Genomic DNA, 16,015 nt, shown 5'->3' with positions numbered 1-16,015 from the left:
TGAGGCCTCTATTTGCCTTCGCAACTGCTGGTATGCGTAACTTACTGCAATCCGGCCTGCACCTGGCTGTAACTCTTGCTCTGAATATGAAACAAAACTAACTTTCCCTATCCTAAACAGTGGTGACACTACACTTTCATGCTCCACTTACAGTTTAATAGAGAAACATACCAGCAAGGAATTGTGATTATGTCACCCACAACTGCTCCTGGCACGTGACTGTGTTGTCGCGTCCTCTGATTTTAGAGAGTTGTGCCCACTACGAGTTTGACTGTGTGATCCTCAGTTGTTAGAGAGTTGTGCCTGCTAGGAATTTTGATTGCATCATCCACCGTTATTCCAGGAGGTGCCCCTACCTCACCTCATGGCTTGTCCTGTCTTATCCCAACTTATTCTGACTTGCTAGGCGGCGACATGACATGGGAATTGGTGGGAACATTACCCATGAGGTAAGATAGACTAAATCTGCCTAGCCAACCAGTCTCTCCCATCATCCATGTTTAGTTAGGTTTTATTTTTGCCTGAATTAGTCTCTGTAAGTAATTGCTTCACCAATGTTCTGTGCAAATCTGTGGACAGAAGTCTGGGCGAAGTCAATGTCATTAAATCTATTAATATGAGTGATTAAAAAATAGTTTTCAGCAAAGCTGCCTGGTAATCCTAGTCCTAAGTAAATAGGAAGAATCATACCTGGCACATAGCTTTTGAGATAATTTTCGATTTTGTGAGAATACCACTGTGCCCGCTACTAGTTTGACTCACACTGAATGTAAGATAATCGAGTTATAGTCATTGAAGCAGAATTCGCCTAGGAAACTGAATAGAACATATAATTTTATACTTGATACAGAATATTTTATACCTTTTATGAGATGTGATGTAAATGGGAGGTTTTGTATAATTTTTGGAAGGGGTGGGTATTGTACATTAAAACATGATTTACACCAGGCAATCGCAGAACACACACCACACCTTTCAGACATTCTTCACAAACAAGTGTGACTGATTCTTCACCATTTGCTGTTCCATAGGGGTTGCTAAGATTTTCTTCGGGGACCTCAAGGATGAAGGTGAGAATGTCCATTCTGTAGGAGACGATTTAACACCATACCTCCTCTGACTTCTCACTCAATTACCAGCGAGGTAGGGATACTGGGGAAGGGGGTGAGGGGGGGGTGGGAAGGGTTTCCTGTCTTTGGCGCTATCTTCTTTGATCTTAGCAACCATTTCTATTTTTTCCTTCATTACTTCTCTTTCGAGTTCCTGCCTATTTTTCCCTCTTTCCATATTCATCTACTTCTATTGCAGAAGTCCTTAATATTCTCCTTGGTTTCCAATCACCTACAACCCATCTCCATATAAGAAGGCCGAAGAATCAGGTTGCACAAACACACATCATCACACATACACAGAGATATACAAGTATGCAAACAATGAAACTACTAACTAGAAACCTGTCGAGAGGTATGAAGCGTCAAGTGTTGTAGGGGGAAGGTATGTGTACATCGGGAAATATGCACAAATTGTTGTTTATTGTGATGGTTCTTCATCACACACACACACATATATATATATATATATATATATATATATAGGAAAATATACATATGAGAACTACGATGATTTCATATCACATATATACATAAAAAAAAGCACTCCGTCTTCAGGCCACAAGTGGCCCATCAGGACCATCTGACCGCCGTGTCACCCTCAGTTGAGGATGCGGATAGGAGGGGCGTGTGGTCAGCACACCGCTCTCCCAGTCGTTATGATGGTTTTCTTTGACTGCAGACGCTACTATTCAGTCGAGTAGCTCCTCAATTGGCATCACGAGGCTGAGTGTACCCCGAAAAATGGCAACAGAGCATGGCGGCTGGACGGTCACCCATCCAAGTGCCGGCCACACCCGACAGCGCTTAACTTCGATGGTCTCACGGGAACCGGTGTATCCACTGCGGCAAGGCCGTTGCACATATATACATAAGTATAGAAAAACTATAATGATTTTATGACGAGTATACATAAGAAGGAGGCATGAGTAATGATGGAGAATGCAAGCAAGATTGGAGTTAATTATAATGCTTAATTAAGTAAAATCAGTATTCCAAGTACTCTGATGGAGTGACGAGTCATTGAGTAGTGGGACTTGATCATTAGGTGTAGACATAGTATCTACTATGACATGAATAATATGGGTAGACATAGTATATACTAAAGATTACAGAAGTTGAAAAGTAGAGGACTCTAGGGTATTAAATGAAGTTTTAAGAAGTGAGTGTGAAGTCAGAAATAGATTTTTATTTTTTCCAGGAAATATTTAATTGTAATGTACATAAAATTTATACTAGGGCAATGAACCATGATGCCTACTCATAAAGGATAAGGGGAGAGTACTCGGCATTTGCTAAGGATATAGGGCAGGTGTACCTGCATGGGGATAGGACGACCTGTGGCCTGATGAATAGGGATGTTTTTGAAAAGGGGCATACGTACCAAGACGGAAGAGTAAGTGCACTCATACGGCCAACCCAGTTGTAAGATATAGGTATTGATCCTAGGGGAAAAGGACAGTATCGTGTCAGAAGTCACTCATTTAATAGGAATTATTCTGGTAAGTTTGAATTCTATATTCCACGAGTATTATTATGTTTTATGTGAGTTTACAAGTGTCAAGAAGAACACATTCGTTTGCCCAGAGTTCCTCCAGACTACAAACAGTCTATAATTAATGAGGCTAATACGTACTAAAGAAGCAGTACAAAGAATTAGAATAAAGAGTAAAATACTCAATTGTCATGAACACCTGTAGCTTATGATTGGAAACTGAAGGTTTAGGCCCCACGACTCCTAGATATAAAAGAATTGACTCCAACATTGAGTGAAATACTCCCATTTTACAATCAAAATAAAACGAAAAAAGAAAAGCTAAATAGTAAATAAAAGGGTTATACACAGTTAATAAAAAAGTGGAATGTGTATTTTTGAAATATGAATTGTTATTATATGTAGTACTAACGTACACAATGAGTATGTGTAAAATATGACATGTTTGAGCTGAGGGGAGGGATATGTAGTGCTTCGAGAATTTCCACGTAAATTCTAGAACCACTCGTCCTTCTACCATCTCAAACATACGATATTTTAAAAAATAAGTGTGAGAGAATGCACACACTGTGTGACACATGTTTGTGTGTGCAGGCTGGAAAAGAGTCATGAGCAAAAGGGAGACGCGACGGTCAAACAGCATCGACAAGTGTTTGCCGCTCATACCACAGAAGCTGTATTGGAAAAACAAGGAGTGTTTATGTATTGTATGGTGTTTTTATATTGTTGACTATAGTAATGAGAAAAAAAGAATAGTTGAAACATTGTTGATTAAAATTCATGTAATGGACTTGAGATAAGTAGGACATGTGCATAACTGCTGGTGGTTATTAAGCCAACTATACTGTAAATGTATTCTAATCGAATCTGATGTGATATGAGTTGGTTGACTTGCACGAGCTTGAATGTTTAAATGTGGGAAATACTCAATTTGTTCTCTGTGGAAGTTGAAATATACTATGACTGAGTTAAAAGTATTCTTTGAGTACTAAATTATTTCAAAAATAGAGAGAGGGTCTTATAAAATTCCCATAACCAGCATTATTCTTTGGAGAAGATGGTTTTGGAGATCAACGGAGCTGGCTATACAGAGAAGAAGATCGGCTGGGCAGATCAAGTAAGTCAACCGATGTGAAAGAGGTGTGAATTTTGCTTGCAATCCAACGTCACACCACTTCTTATCATCACACACCGTTAGAACATCAGTGAGTCACTGGTGGAGTCAGCCAATTAATATAAATACCTGGGTGTAACACTTCGTAGGGATGTAGAGTGAAATGATCACATAGGTTCAGTCATTGGTAAAGCAAGTGGTAGTAGGCTTTGGTTTATTGGTAGAATACTGGGAAGTGCAATCAGTCTACAAAGGAGATTGCTTACAAATCAATTGTGCGACCACTTCTAGAATATTGCTCAAGTATGTGGGACCCGTACCCAACAGGACTAACAGAGGACATTGAACATATACAGAGAAGAACAGCAAAAATGGTCACAGGTTTGTTTAATTTACCAGAGGGTGTCACAGAGATACTGAAGGAACTGAACTGGAAGACATAAACTTTCTTGAGAAAGTCTATTAACAAAACTTTCAAGAACTGGCTTTAAACAATTACTCTCAGAAGATAAGATGAGAATAATTACTGCATGCACAGAGGCATTAAAACAATCATTCTTCCCACACACCAAGTGTGAAGGGAACAAGAAGAAACCCTATTAACTGTTACAATGGAATGTACCCTCTGCCATTCACCTGATGGTGATTTGCGGAGTATAGATGTAGATGTTCATCAGTGATGGTTGTTGAAGACACTGGATCACCATCAGTGGAGTGATACGACACCCGCGTTCCCTAGTTTCATGCCCAGGTGCGACTGTGAAGCAATGGTATCATCTTCAGTACAGCAGACAGACACAAATAATGCCGCATTTTCGACTACTTCTAGGCTCCCAGCCACCTACCTAACGTCTGTGGCCCAACCATTCTGGGGAATGTTTATGCCAGCATCAGCTCACACACGGTTACATTGACCATTGAGTATCATCTATGGCTCCAGCTTTTGGCCTGCTAACCCTGAAGCCTGACGTTACTTCTCACTGCTTTAATGCTACACTGCCTGCAGCTCCAAATGTGGTTTCTGCTGAACAAGTGACAAACTCACTTTTGGTGCATGTTCTTCAGTGCTCGTTAGGGACTGCTAATATGTCTTTCATACAACTTCTGTTTCACAATCCGATGACAACAGTTGTTCCACCTAGATGGGTCTATGTCATATCATTTGTAACCACAGAACCCATCTACTGTTCACACAACCTACAACTGTGCAGTATGTCCTCCAGGCAGATTCATCAAACTACCATAGTTACAAAAGAATAATCCAAAAACATGGTTCATCTTTTTAAACAACTTTCTAAGCATCCTGGATGATGATACCCATTTTATATGCTTTTCAGCTGCATATATTACTTAATGAATCTCAACAACAACCTACTTTTGTCCCATTATTGAACCTAAAGTAAGAGATGGCGAAATCAATCATTATCAAAGGTCTCTTGCGTCCTCCTGCTGAAGCTGTCCATCATGTAATGGGCACCATCTATGTAAACTCGTGGATCTGGAAGTTGCGCCTGACATTGCCCTGTGGACACTTTGGCTTGTTAAACTCCTGCATGAGCTTAAGCTACAGCTCCTCTCCCATGCATCTGGCCATGGGGAGACCAACCTTCGTCTGGCCAACCAGGCTCTCAGAATCATCCACCACAGGTAACTACTTCTGACTGCTATGCAGATTGCGCAGCTGGCACCCCCTCCCCCCCCCCCCCCCCCCCCAAGTCCTCAACTGGCTTACCCGCTAAAATTGTCGTTCATTCTGCACCTAACTGAACACATCACACAAGACGGTCTAGATGCCACGGCTCACGACTCTGACCAACCATGTCTCCCCATGATCTCTCTCCTGGCGAAGCTGTCATTATATGCCACCAATATGTCCCTCATTGACGTGCATGGTGCAGCTGAATTTTGAGTCAGTTATGCCTTACAGACAGTTTCACTAGACATTCCATGTGTCGGTGAGTCAGTCACAGATACTGACTTGCTGACACACTTCAGTTTATCTCTGGACCTACTTTATTACATTACGCTACCAGAGCCTGCATTTGGGGTTCGTTTGGTTATTCCCAACAAGTGATCCAATTCTCTCTACTTTACCCAAGTGCTCTTCGCAGAATACCTGACTGTCTTTCCTACTTGATGAGTTCACTGTTGAGCGCCCAGAGGTTGACACCCTACGTGCTCACATTCCATGTAAGTTACACCATGTGAAGGTAATTTTCAATGAACTATGTGCTGGTATTGTATGACCCCCAGACAGTAAGTGGTCATCACCTGTCCAGCCCATGCTCAAGAAGGACAGGGACTATTGCTGGCTTAACACTCACACTATTTCTGGCAGTTACCCTATTCCAAACATCCAAGAATTTGCCTACCTACTTAATGGGGTGCAAGTGTTCAGCGTCCTCGATTGCAGGAAGGTATACTTGCAGATTCCTATGTGTAGCGATGAAATTCCAAAAACAGCAAACATTACCTCTTTCTGCCATTTTAAGTTATGTTTTATGCATTATGGTCCCAAGAATGTGGCCCAAACTTTGCAATTCGACATTGACTCAGTACTGCTCAATCTCCCATACTATTATGCGTATCTTCATGGTATCCTCATATTTTCTTCCTCAGGAAAACATGTCTCATGGTCAGGCAGTTGTCAGCACCTACAGTGTTGAAATTAACTCCGACAAGTCACAGTATAACTGGAGAGGTGTACCCTCCTCAATCACACTGTAACAGCTGATGGTGTTAATCTCATATTCAACCAAGTTGAATTCATATGGAATCATCCCTTACTCACCACTTATTCTGATTTGCGTCATTTTCTTGGCATGCAAAACATTTAAAGAAAACATTTGCTACACACCGCTTCCATTCAGTTTTCTCTCGCAAAGGCTTTGGTTGGGAAGAATACATCTGGAAAACTCAAGATTCTATGGTTGGAAGTTATGATCCAGGCAATCAGCACACTGAAGACTGCATTATTGAATGCTGTTATACTCACAACACCCAGTGCTCAAAGAGTGCATATCTTTACATATGATGTAAGAGACATCTCTATCAGCATTGTCCTTCAGCAACGTGTCAATGACATGGCTCAGACCCCCTGGTTCTTTTTGAACAAACTCACGACCTCCCAACATAAATAGTCTATATTTGACCATGAGTTAATTGTGGTTTATGAAGTCACGAGATATATCCACAAAGACATCAAAGGATGCACAGTCACGATTTCCACAGATCATAAGCTGCTTGCTGATGCTATCTACAACCCAGCACAGGACCTTCCCCTGAGGAGATTCCTTGATATAGACCTTATTAGTCAGAATACACAGACATTCAACACATACAAGGAGCAGACAATCTATGAGCAGTAGTAAATGTTCTTTTCAAGGTAGACTCAATCACTACGACTTAAGACTTGGAGAAGTTGGCGAAGTTACAGGTGGATGATGTCAAACTTTTAAGCTTACACCAGAATGCCGATTCAGCCCTAAAATTGGTTTCGCACTGTCTCCCTGGCTCCGCTACTCCTGTTTGGTTTGATTCATCGACTGACAACCTTCATGTTTTTTTCCTGCCCCTGTCCATCATACAGATTTTTTTTTTTTTTTTTTTGCCATACATGACCTTGTGCAGCCTGGCATTAAGGCTACTAAACGCCTCATAGCCAAACATTTTGTATGGCCTTGTGCAGGGAGGAGACCCCCAAGAGGGATCATTGCCGACAAAATTTTATTTAAATAAATTTTCAATGCATAATGTTCGGCCGTAGCCGGCTTGGGCATACTGTGGTGGAAGGTGCTGGCCGGAAGACCATGGTCGGCACATTCCTGCCACGTGCTACTCGGTCAGACTCAAGTCCCACGGGTTGGTTGCACTGACGGGGGCACGCTACTAGCAAGGCGCGTTGGCGGAATCAATCCTCCAATCAGAGACTAATCATGTGATCACGTGGGGACGCGGCCGGGAGCGGCGAGGGCGGCTTGGAAACAGCTCCGCGCTCTCTTAGCTTCTGACCTCGGCCCCGAGTAGTCGCTCCTCTAGCCTCTGCCTCTCTGATGAGCAGACGGCAACCCCTCTTGGGGCTGCTCAGCCCTACGTAGGCACCACTGTACCATCATTACAAGAATAAACTGGGTCCATTCCACTCAATTAATTTTCATTTTACAACGCCCTCCGCTCCTGACTTCTATCCTGATGAACAAATGGTGTCAGGAGTGGGATGCGACCCACCTTACGGTTGTAAAATCAACTCATCAGTTGAGTATGAGTACTATGAAGGGGCCGAGTTTGAGCAATTAAGGGAAACTAGACCGAACGTGGCGAGGCTGCAGCGCACCATGCATGTGCCAGCCGGTCGCCTGCGTTGCAGAATGTGCGTGGCCGCGCACTAGCGCGCCACAAGCGCCACAAGCGTGACGCAGTTCACCGCCGGACGCGAGCCGAGGAGGGTCCGCGATGCAGTCACGCTCGCCGCCGCCGCTGTCCGTAGCTGCCACGGGTCACCGCCTGTGCCAGGGTCTGGGGTGCGGCCCTCGCGCCGCCCCCCCGTCGCAGCTGTCCATGCTGTCGCCCGCCGCCTGCTGCGCCCACGCGTGATCAACGCGCCTGCCGCCGCTCGTCGACACCGCCACCGTCCGTCGTCTGCACGCCACCAAATAATGTAAGTCGCTAGCGACGCTACGGTGGTGTAGATGCCCACACTATTGTAACATGCCGATCACCAGGCAGCAAACGGAGGCAGGAGCAGCCGGAGCGGATGAGGATCCCCTCTTGGCGCTGCAGTCCCAGTTAAATCAATTAATTCTGACTAACGCGGAGCTTAAGCAACAGATAGATGATCTTAAAATGGCTTCTCCGCAATCTAATGTTGCTAAGCCAGTGCTAGTGGAAGAACAGCCGAAGCAGGTGATTCCACCACTCACTAGTGCAGAATCACCTGTGGCAGTAGCCACCTCTACTTTTGTGCAGAGCTTCCCAGCAGTAGCGTTTATTCCGGCGTTCGCTGGAAAGCCGCACGTGGATATTCAAACGCTTGTCCAGAATATCCAGGACATCGGAAAGCTTTGCGGTTGGCCAGATGAATTTCTCTTAAACGTGATGAAAATGAAACTCACCGGCGAAGTGCGGAACTACGTGCAGTCGGTCGAGAGCTTGAAAAATGCCCCTACCTTCCAGTCCTTGCAACAGGGTTGATTGAAAGGTATACAGACAAACGTGGTACTAGTTACTATCGCGACTTGCTTTCCACCCTTAAGCAAAAAACGGGTGAAGATTTAGAAGCATTCGCGGACAGGATTCGAAGCGTTGCATGCCACACGTATGCACTAAGTGCCAGTTCTGCTCGTAACGAAGTTCTGTTGGAAGAATCAGAATGTCGTGCGATAGACGTGTTTATTTGTGGCATAAACCCTCAAATAGGGGGCGAAATCAAGGTAGCTTCCCCCCGCACCTTACACGAAGCCGTGCGATTAGCACTCTTGAGAGAGGAGGCGAGCCGATTTGTGGCCGTCTCCGCGCGGCAAAGTGAGCCCCGACATGTCTTTTCGAACGATACTAAGTGTGGGCGCTGTAATAGACAAGGACATGTGGCAGAGCAATGTCGCGTGCCATATTGTCATCAGTGCAGGAACATGGGCCACCAAAGCGTGCATTGTCCAAATAGTAGGCCACAACCGCCTGCAAATTCCAGGCGAAATGCAAACCAACCACAGAATTCGGGAAACGGCCGCGGGGCAGGAAGTGCCACCCCTCCCGGCCCCCGTTAAAAATAGTGACCCCCCTAGTTGATAAGGGAATCACGCAGGTGGCAAGCGTGGTTGTCGATGGTGTTAGAGGCCGCAAACCAATACGCGTGCTAATTGACACAGGCGCACAGATCAGCTTGGCATTTTTATTGAAGAGAGATAAAAGAACATTGCAACTGCCGTGGTACCATATCAGTGGTATTGGTCCCAGCATAGTGAAACCTGATGGAAGCTGTTGCGTTGAGTTCATGTTGGACTCCACAGAATATGCTTTTACGATGGAGGTTGTACGAAACAGGCACACGGATTACGACATCATCCTAGGAAGTGACTTTCTGCGTCATTTCCAGGGGGTTATTGACTATAGGTTAAATACCGTCCAATTCGGCGACAACGTGCACCGTTTTGGACGTGACTGCACGTTGCGGGCGAGCGGAACTGGGAAAAAAGGATCCGTTTCCCAAGTTTCAGAGTCTCCCGTAACGATGCTAAAAGCCGATAATCCCGTGGAGATACCAGAAGGCACAGGAAAGATCCTTTGGGTGCCTGTCGGGGTACGTAAATCCGAAGAGGTTCATTTCTTGGTAGATCCACTCTGCCAGAATGAAACTCTTGACCAGATGCAGGTCCACGTAAAACGTAGCCTGTGCAAAGCGCAGCAAGTACAGAAAGAAAATTGCGTACCCGTGTGTTTAGACAATTTTAGTCACAAGCAAGCTTTCATACCGCGTGGTACAGTATTAGCCAGCTTACAGGTTATCCCAGAAGATGAGTTGTCAAAGAGAACCCCTTCTCTGAAAAAGAAAAAGACTGCTGCCGCCTCTCAACACCTTTTGACAATCACGTCACATCTGACAGATAAGTTTAAAGCTAAGCTTAGTCACCTCCCATTGCATGAACAAAAGCTAATAAATGAAGTATTGAATGAGTATTCATGGTTGTTTGAAGACAGGAAATATTTACCAGCAACAGATCTAATCCAACATGAGATTCCAACCGGAAATGCTAGGCCAATAGCTCAAAAAGGGTACCGAATTCCCTACCATCTTCAGTCAGTGGTAGAGGAAACTATACAACAGCAACTAGAAGCAGGAATAATACAACCCTCTTCTAGTGCGTGGTCTAGCCCAATTGTAGTCGTTCCAAAGAAATCTATAGACGGAGAAAAATCCTATCGCCTCTGTGTAGACATGCGAGCAGTAAACAAAGTTACTACTCCAGATCATTATCCATTACCCCGGATCAATGAAACACTCGATCGTCTGGGCAATTGCCGGTACTTCACAACATTAGACACGCGCAGTGGGTATCATCAAATTCCAATTGCCCCTGAAGATCGAGCTAAGACAGCTTTTGTAGTTCCTGGCGGCTTATATGAATTCTTAAGGATGCCTTTCGGGCTTCGCAACGCACCAGCAACCTTTCAGCGATTTGCAGATCTGCTATTACGTGGGTTGAAACCTACTATGTGCCTTGTGTATCTTGATGATATAATTATATTTTCAAAATCCATTGCTGAACATGCTGAACATCTACGCAGTGTACTGTTGCGCTAGCAAAATGCTAATTTAAGCTTAAAATTAGAAAAATGTTCTTTTGCTCAATCACAAGTGCAGTATTTAGGTCATGTCATCAGTTCCAGCGGAGTCAAACCAGATCCACGATTAACTGAAGCAGTAGACACTTTTTCTATTCCAACAAATTTAAAGGAATTACAATCCTTCCTGGTCCTTGCAAATTATTACCGCCGTTTTGTTAAAGATTATGCTACTATTACCAAACCACTTACTAAATTGTTGAAAAAGGATACTCCTTTTGTTTGGACGGATGAATGTTCGACCGCCTTTCAAACAGTGAAAACTATTTTAACTAGTTCACCTCTACTTGTTTACCCAGACTTCGCTGAACCTTTTATTTTATCTTGTGACGCATCTGATTTTGCTGTAGGATGTGTCCTAAGCCAAGTGCAAGATGGTGAGGAAAAACCCGTTGGGTATGCCTCTCATCAACTGAATAAAGCAGAAACTAATTACAGTACTACAGAAAAGGAATTGCTTGCCCTTCTTTTTGGAATTAATTATTTTAGATGTTACCTCTATGGTCGCAAATTTACAGTTCTTACCGATCACTCTGCTCTGCAGTGGTTATTGAATCTTAAAGACCCTAGCAGCAAACTTATGCGCTGGGCCATGAAACTGTCAGAATATGATTTTGAAGTTCGGCACAAGCCTGGTCGGTTGCATCAAAATGCTGATGCGTTAAGTAGAAAAGTGCGTGTCATTGAATCAGATGAGGTATCAATTGAAGAGTTAAAAGAAGCACAGCAGGTGGACGTTCAATGTCAAAGATACGCCACCTTCCCAGAATTTGAAGTAATAGACGACCTTTTGTATCGAAGAACTCCACATGGGAATCGTTTGGTAATACCGGAATGCTTGCAGCAACATATAATACGGCAATGCCATGATACCATCCAAGCATGTCACAGCGGAAAACGTGCTACAAACGCTCGAATTGCGACACGTTATTGGTGGCAATACCGACAACGTGATGTGGACAGGTATGTAAGATCTTGCCTGCCGTGTGCACAACGAGCACAAAATAGGCATCCGCGAGTGCCGCTGCAAACACTTCCTCAGGCATCTTCACCCTTCGAAATTCTTGCTTTAGATTTCCAAGGTCCTTTTCCACAGTCGCAACAAGGTAACAAATACATTTTGTCTATTATTGATCACTTTTCACGTTATCTAATTTTGGTTCCCCTCCCCGACATGACAGCTGAAACTGTGGCGAGAGAGTTTGTAAATCGTGTGATACTACCTTTTGGAAGTCCTGATGCCATTTTAACGGATCAAGGAACCAATTTCATGTCTGCTTTATTTGTACAAGTTTGTAAATTATTAAGAATCAAAAAATGGCGTACAACTCCCTTCCATCCTAAAGCCAACGGTCGCGTTGAACGCGTACACCGTACAATTTGTAAAATGTTATCCTATTATGTTGCAAAAACGCACGCTGATTGGGACAGATATGTACCGTATATTTCTTCGGCATACAACACCTGAATACATGAATCCACAGGGTATACCCCTTACGAAGCTGTGTTTGGACGGCCGATGAATTCGCCGTTCGAAATAGGCAAACTACCTCAAGGTGTAGAAATAAAGGAAGTAAAAGGTTTAGCCCGCCGGCTAAAAGCGATCTGGTATAAGGTAAAGAGGAATAATATCAAAGCTACTAATAAACTGTTGCACAGGCAGAACAAAAATGCTGTTTTACTGACTTATCAGACAGGTGATTTAGTGTTACTACGAAACCCGGCAATCAAAAAGGGACGAACTAAAAAGTTCTCTCCCCGCTTTGAAGGCCCATATCGGATTGTACGGTTGACCTCACCAGTCAATGCAGAACTGCAATTAACCGATCGTACGGTGATAGTGCACTTTGACCACCTGCAACCTTACCACGGTAGGGCTGTGTCACCACAACAGGTCGCAGCCCCCGATCCGCCTGTGTCACCTCCACCTCAAGTAGAACAAAAACGAAATAAAAAAACGGAGGAGATTACCTCCACAGGGTTGTAGATACCCTCTGCGGAATCGACACCCTTATGGGTTGAGGTCGCGTGATTAATCACGCCTAGTTAGAGTTTTATGATATGTTCTATTGCAGCTTAGTTTAAGTCATTTTCTCCAGGGACTTGGAAGCAAGATGTGCCTGGCCACCACGGAGTTCCCAGCCATTCTCAATTGTCAGTTTCCAGTCCTGTCATGTATTTTTGCTCATTTTCATATGTATGATTATGTTTTATGTTTTGCAAGCAATGCCACGCATTAGACGTCACGCAACTGACTTACTTCAAATGCAACCATTACACTTGGTGTTGGCAGAACCGCGGCTGCTAACTCCGAATAATATTCTTCAATGTCCTCTATTGCCATCTATTTGGCAAACCAGTACATGTGGAGTATTTTTACTCCGAGCTTTTCTTAATACTTGTTACGTTGACGTCTAGTGTATTGAACTATATGTCCTAGTTCTGTATTTGCTGCAGCTATTCGTAAGTAATCGGAACAGATAAAGCCAGGACTTGAAATGCATACGCCTCGTACGCTTTGTTTACGGGACCAGCTGTTGGCGGGGCAAAACATCAGCTGTCGCCTCCCCTCCTCTTCAGCGCTGTCCCTTCTCCTCTCCAAGAACTGGCCAGCGGCCATCATTCCTTCTCAGCCAGTAACAGCGCTCCGCGCGATGACGTATCTTATCACCACGTGCGCTGCCGCCTCCAGCGTCTCAACACGCAGCGCGTCCGAGTAGTTACAACAACAAACCGCAAGTTACTGCCCTATCCTCCATGTATGACAGACTACAATGCATTTACCATCATTTTATATAACTAACAGCCTTTTTAAAAAAACTCTTATTCTAGATAATTAGCAATTTCTAATTCATCGTTATTTCTGGTACACGCTAAGCGCGTGATATTTGTCGCTGCAGTAGCGGCCGGTCTCTCGCGGCTACACGCCATCTCACATAACCGCTGACGTGCCGTTGCCTACTCCGCACCTACGCGTGCGCTGCGCGCTCGCTAACAGCTCCAAGCTGGTTTCTTTCATGCAGCCGGAAGACACGGCAAACAAAATTCATTCAAACATCCCAATAAATCTTAACATAAATATTAAATAGATGTGATTCATTGTTTAAATTCTTTTCCTCGTTTTGTTTCACATTAGCTGGATAGATCACACGAAGTTCTTAACGATTTACATTGTTCTGCATACCTTAGTCTGCCAATCCTATAAGTGAAATTTCACTACTGCTTTGATTCATTGTATAAGCTATAAACTACAGCCCTAACCCTCTTACACATCGAACTATGAGGACATTTAACATTATCTTCCTTGGACAAGGCCAGATATGGGCAAACCAATACAATGCCACGGGTTTTTCACGCTACTGACGAGGCACAAACGACCAATCGTCCGGGCTGCCGTATATCGGTGGACGATTGTTCCTTGGTTGCTATGCAGTTATTTTTGCCCTCCCCATTTATTTTACTCTACCGCCGTGGTCATTGTTCTATCCTGTTTTCCTTCTTCTGTCGATGAGGAGGCCCCTACAACATGTTAGGTACCCTCTTCCGACAGTACCGGTCTTTTAGTCTTACCACCATTTACACCGAGATATTGCTCTCCCTTGTTGCAGTCTTGCCCCAAAATATCGGTCGATGATCCATTGTGAGATACGTACTTTGCCTCTAATTAGCCGGTGATGTAAGCGCTACGGGAACTGTGCCTAGTTGTCCTTTCAGTTCAATTTGTTATCATCAGTTTTAAAACTAACACACACGCAGTCTAGCAGCCAGCCCCAAGTGGCCAGTGTTGCATGTTAATGTTGAGCGTTCCGACTACTTACAGCATTATTATTATACATCATTGTGTTTTTATTTTCCTGTCAATATATGTCATTGTGTTTAATTATGTCATTATGCTAGCACTAGTGATTTATAGTTCATGATTTTCATTTTATGTAGTGTTATGTACTGCGCGCTCAAAAAGTGACGCTATTTATGCATGTATGCTATTCTAGCTTCAGAGCTATTTTTATTGCTTGAACAGTCGACATTTCCCTAGTACAGCAGGTCGCTAATAACGCCGCTGATACTTTTATTACGGACGCCCTTAGGCCCGCTGAACCACGGTATCGCAGATAGCTCCAATGCACTGCCTACCCCTCAATTATCAGACAGGTTGCCTTAGCACTGTCCGCAGGTTGCCCCATTGCCCTGCAAATTATATAATCATCAATCCAAGTCTGCAGATTGGACTAATGCACTGCTGAACTTAATAGTCGAGTCACTCGCAGGTAGCTCATACGCACTGCGAACTTGTACTTACACGTCACCGAATCCTAGGCTCCTCGGTTGACCACAAAACAATTCATACATCAATTACCGTGAGAAAATTTGCACTCACACTACGCCTTTGGCACTCAACCACAAATGAACTGAGCCCCAGACGCTCTTTTATTACATTTTATACAAAGCTACCTTCTTCTAGATGGCAATTCCATTGCAAAATCATCGGATTCTGCCAAAGATTCAGATACCGTTCCCCAGATGGCAGCCTTTTCCGTTGCTGAACGGATTAGTTGCTTTTCACCATCTGACAGTGCAAACTGCACTTTTAAGAACAATGTTGTTATATACACACACTGTCGGATTTTACTGACGTAGTCCCTTATGCACTTCGTCAACCGATTAAAAAAAAAAAAAAAAAAAAAAAAACAACTTCCCCTGGCGGATTTCCTATCCGATTCGGAAGTTTATGTTCGGGAAATATTTCCTTTATCTTATTTCTTGTCAATTATTATTACTTCAATGTCATGTTTTATTGTTATCAATTTATAGTTATGATTAATGTTAGTACCCTTTATGGTTATATGCTATTTTTGTGTCATATTCGGTATTCCCTTTTAAGTTTCATTGTTTCTCGACTGGAAGTATCTCTGATAGCACCTATTGGCCTTCAATTCGTATCCACCATCAGCTACCATT

Source organism: Schistocerca serialis, chromosome 1 (assembly GCF_023864345.2).
Source record: "Schistocerca serialis cubense isolate TAMUIC-IGC-003099 chromosome 1, iqSchSeri2.2, whole genome shotgun sequence".
In the NCBI taxonomy this organism is placed as follows: Eukaryota; Metazoa; Arthropoda; class Insecta; order Orthoptera; family Acrididae; genus Schistocerca; species Schistocerca serialis.
Note: the sequence above shows the minus strand (reverse complement) of the source record.